The sequence below is a fragment of the Hydra viridissima genome, unplaced genomic scaffold, assembly GCF_058129835.1.
Source record: "Hydra viridissima isolate aposymbiotic clone 2 unplaced genomic scaffold, HvirCarnegie_v1 scaffold_17, whole genome shotgun sequence".
NCBI lineage: Eukaryota > Metazoa > Cnidaria > Hydrozoa > Anthoathecata > Hydridae > Hydra > Hydra viridissima.
The window spans coordinates 2,391,221-2,396,524 of record NW_028324316.1 but is presented as its reverse complement, the minus strand read 5'-3'; positions in this window follow the sequence as shown (position 1 = coordinate 2,396,524).

Here is a 5,304-nt window from a genome sequence, read left to right as displayed (position 1 = left end):
GGGTTCTACATCAAGACCGTCGGCAATCGCTCAAAGAGGAAAAAGGTAAGCATTAATTTCTTTTGTGTAAATTGTTTTTCATACCAAAATGTTATTTTTTGATATTATTTTACACGTTTATTTTCCTATAGTTACGCATTCTTTAATGCAACAATAAAAACGTTAAATTATATTAAAGTTAATTAAAATTTTATCCAGATTTTTCCAAGTGCAGTATTTTTGAAAGATTTTGTTTTATTCATGACAGTTCAGTGCTTTTCTTTGATACATAGTGTTCGGTCGGTTTTTTTCTCTACCCATAATCATAATTTCAGTGATATATACTGAATACAATCAATATTATCATATAGCGCAAATCACGTCAAAATTACATCATAAGCTACAAATCACATCAAAAATAAGAAGAAAAAAAATCAAAAAAGCTTTTAAAAAGACATACAAAAATAGGCATCGCTTTATGTGCGTAGGAAGTTTTTTGAGCACTAAATGTCTGTATCGGCCATTCCGCTTTACTTTTAATATGCATGTACGAAATTGCAGCAAAAGATTGGAAAACTAAACTCAAATAAAAATGATCAAGTTCTTGTTTTAAGGCTGATGGCATTTTTCTTAAACAAGTTATTCAGTAAATAAAATCGAAAGCTCACACCACAGAATTACCACTCCAGCGGAACGTTTACATGTAAAAAAATTCTGTCGGAAATAAATACTGTGGACCAACTAGTGCAAGAATATTTTTCAAGGTTAAAAAATTCATTTATAAACTTAAAATTTTCATCTTATATCTGTCTAATTTAAAATTACCGAATCGGAAAACTGTAAAACTAAAAAAGTTTAAAAAAAAAAACACCACCTACCACCCCATTCCTGCCCCATTCCCTATTTCCTCTTTAAATGTTAGCTAAATTTAGTAATGTTGAGAATTCAAGCTTTATATATATACGAAAGCTCCAGGGGAAAAACGATGACCTTTCAAATTTGCCTGAGAAAAATTGCACTTGTCCCATCTAGTAGAATTTTTTGTCGCCTTTCAGAGTATCGTATTACGAAAGGGAAAAAACAATGGCAGTCCCACAAAAAATGCGTTTTAAAATTGCCCATCTCATTCCTTTACAGCGTGGCGTCATACGTTGTCACTCTTTAATTTTTTTTACTGTAAGTTATTGTTTAAATTAGTATTAATTGAACGGTAATATATATTATTTTGAAATTTATTGATTAAAAGAAATTTAAGAATGATAAATACACGTTATTACCGTTTAAAATGAATTAGTGGACCTTATTCTACAAAGTCTATATCTCGGAGTAGTTATTTTATACGCACTTAACATACGCACACGTTTTTATCAGTTGTGAAAGTTTCTTTTGCTCATATCTTGAAATGAGATTTTTCGTTAACTCGTCGTTTTTCCCCTGGACCCTTCATATATATGTATATATATAAAATATTATTTCTCTTTGCGAGGAAATAGAGCAAGAATTACATAATGGTAATGTTTTATATTCTGTACGTAACCACAAAATGTTTATGTTTGTAAAAGATAACGCAGCAGAAATTTTAATTTAGGTTTTTTTACTGTTTACATTTAGTTTTCCTCTTATTATTTGGGATTAAGAAGATTTTGTTGAGACAAATGTTTATATAAATTACTGTTCTTGTGCCAAACTAAAAATATTTCTGACCCCCGTATTTTTCGTGCTCCTTGTATCAACTGCATTCTTGCAAGAATAAATTAAAAGTTGTTTTTTTTTCAAACAACATGTTATTCTAATAACCTTTTTGTGTTCAATTTAACCATTAGATATGTACATTATATATTCTGTATGTTTTACTTTTATGCACTTCGGTATAAATTAAGATGACCATCAACAAAGAATAATGATGAAATGAGCCCGGTACACATATGCAAAAAAAATACTGAACGTTATACTCACCATCTCAGTGTTAAAAGCTATCACTGTTAACAATATTATTCAACGATCTTGTAACAGAATTTTTTTTGTGCATGCTTTTGAAGAAATTATCTCTAATAATAACAGAATAGGACAAGGGTTGCGTCAGTCTTACAGTAAGTATTTACATTGCGTTATGCGAGTTTTGGACCTGTGAACTTTTATTTTTAATAACCGTAAAATTATGTTGCTGGAATAGATATCAATGTGGAGTTTGTCTCACTTCGTTTATTTTTCATCAAAATTTTTCCATGACTTAGCATGGAAAGTAATTATGCTATAGCTGTGTGAATAAGTACTATAATTATGTTTTTTTATAACTTTATAAAATTGTTAAGTAAACTTTTTTCTTTCTTCAAAACTAGAATAAAAAAAAATAATTTTAAAGTAACTTTTGCCTCAAATTTTTCATTACTTAGTAAATCTTTCATGATATCAAGCCATAGTGTACAGGCCTGTCCACCGTGCGGATAAACTCATAAACTGGAAGCGAGTTTTTTAAATAGAAAAAAATAAATTTATCAAAAATATGCACTATATATATATATATATATATATATATATATATATATATATATATATATATATATATATATCGCTAAACAATGTAGTAATCAAATTAAATACCCCAGAAACCAGAAACAAATATTTGTTGTTTTCAGGTCTCGAAGAACACAAATTACAATAGTTTTTAAAGAATATATTTAACTATATGGTTTCTGTTCTTATTTAGTTGGTATGATTCAGATGTAAGCATCAGCAGATTTCATAAAGAAGAAATGGACATATTTTCAGCTACTTTACGAAACATAATACAGCAACATATTACCCATTGATTTACCGAACAACCAGGCACTGTTAATCCCCTACAATTCATTTCCTCAGTAAAATCTCTGAGTTTTGTATAATAAATGTTCTAGCCGTTTGAATCTTCATCATTTTAAACGATATATCCAGCTAATCATAGTCGTTTTAAAATCTATAGAAAATATACTTTCCAATTCTGTTAGGTTATTAAATATAACACTTTTCTTCATTTAAGTAAAAACAATGATTCTGGTTTGAGTTTTCTAAACTGCTTCTCTAAAGAATCGGTTGTAAATGTTCCAAGCAAAGCATATTTATGATTTGTAGAGAAGAGGAAATTTGACAACTTCACAATGCTATAACAAGTTTTAAGGAATATCTTTGTGAAACATTTAAAGCGAACTTTTTTTGGTCCTCTAAACAAAGTTGTCATCATAAAAACTCAAAAAACAGTATTAACAAGAACACTTAGATTTTTAACTACTTCTCCAAAGCTTTTTTCCCCATACAACAGCAATATAGCCTTAAAAATAAATAGAAGAATGCAATTTTTATGTCTTTTTATCCTCATGAACAGATTTCAATTTTGTTGTTAGTCTTGTTCATGTTGTAATGCAAGGAAGTTATATGTTTTCTCTGAGACAATTGGATTTAGCACGTGAAATTGAAGTAATCAAATTCTTTTGCCATTGTTTCAACAGAATACTTTTTATCGATCAGAGGTTAATTAACAATTGAAAAAAGTTGCTGTTGAATAAAACTTTTTTTACTTTTTATCTCATAAGTATATAAAAATCGAATCGGTCCTATAAAATGGTGCCATCTGTTCAATATGTTATTTCTGTTTTGTGAGAGTTTTTTTATCATAATTTGATTCCATAATCAAATAATTCATAATTAAAGTTATTAATTATTTTCAGAAAAAACAATAGGACACCTGTGTCATGGATGAACTCTAATGATTAAATGAATACTTAATTTTCTGTTTTCAGGTTGAACATTTCTACTTTCTAAATGAGATCTTGAAATAGTTCTAGGATGAAATCTTCTGGGATGATGCAGATGGCTAAGGAATTAAATTTGGTTTTACACGCCCAAACACAGATGGAGGATCATCAGGTGTTTGTTTGATAGAATCTTTTGTTGAAACGTCTCCAACAGGCCAGTGATTTTCACAAATATCGTCTCTATAACTGCCAACCACTTTTTTCTTCCTTCTAGTATTCAATGAAAACGAAAAGTTTGGAAATAAGGCTTTGAAAAAAAAAATCAACGGCTTGATACTTCATAAAAGTGTTATAAGCATAAGGGCAGTTTTTTTAATCAAGGAAATCAGGCTTTAATAAGAAAACTATAGATATTTAAACTATAGATATTTAGATACCTTCTCCTCCTCAATGAAGTAAAAACTAAGTTTGTGTAAAAAGTTGTGTTTGTGTTTTTTTTATTTACACTTTTTTTAAAAAACTTAAAAACCTTTTTTTTTTATAATGTCTCAAGGACCTCAAGTTGATGCACGACTTCTAAGTGGACACCCGTAGAGAAATGAAATTTAAAAGAGGAGTGTTTGGGGATCATTTTAAAAAAGTCTCTTTTTTTTAAATGATATTAAACCATCAGTTTTTCCCATCTTTCTAACTTCCAGCACTGTAAAAGTATCTTACAATTATTTTAGCGCCCTACAAATTTTGATTCGTATTTCATTAAATCTGTAAAAATCTTCATCAAATCTAAATGATGAAGATTTGTCTTTAGTTTGTAAATCTACTGTCCAAAGTAAATAAACATGAAACAAAAATTACGTGCAAAAATTTATTAAAAAAAAAGGTAATACTTTAGTTTATGCATGATTTATGGCATAAATTATAGTATAATTTTAGGTGTAGCATAACTTATTGTATAACTTTTAAAGTATCATAGTTCTTAAATGTAAAAAAGAAATTTTAATATGATGGTATACATACAAATATATTCTACCTGCTTTTGCAATACAAATTTATTATCAAACCCGTATAATAATGAATAAACAGCAGTCATTTCTGGTATATACACGAACAAAAGTTATTATTTTGTAACATTCATAGCGAAAATAATCACCTGACCCCTTACGGAGGATTCTAACCTTTTTGTTAAATAGTTAGAATTGATTGCATGTTAGATATTAAAAAATATATTTAAGTTAAACAAATAGATTATATATTGAGAACTTTAAAGAAAAGACCATACACTGTTAAAAATTTCCGTTAAAAAACGGAAAAATATTCTGTTACTTGCACGGAAAGTATCCGTATATCCATGTATGGGATGTACAGATACATTATGTACGGAAATTTTCCGTATCTGCGGCCAAATTTTCAAATACGGAAGTTTCCGTTGTATTAATAACTGCAGTTATAATCAACATGTTAAACCGCCATAAGTGATGATTTTTCAAACTTATATTTGGGTACACATTTAGCTTCAAAAAGAAATAGAAATATTTATAAAAGTTGACAATTGCATCTTCTTCTTCTTCGATTATTTACTGAAAAATTTGTAATGCTT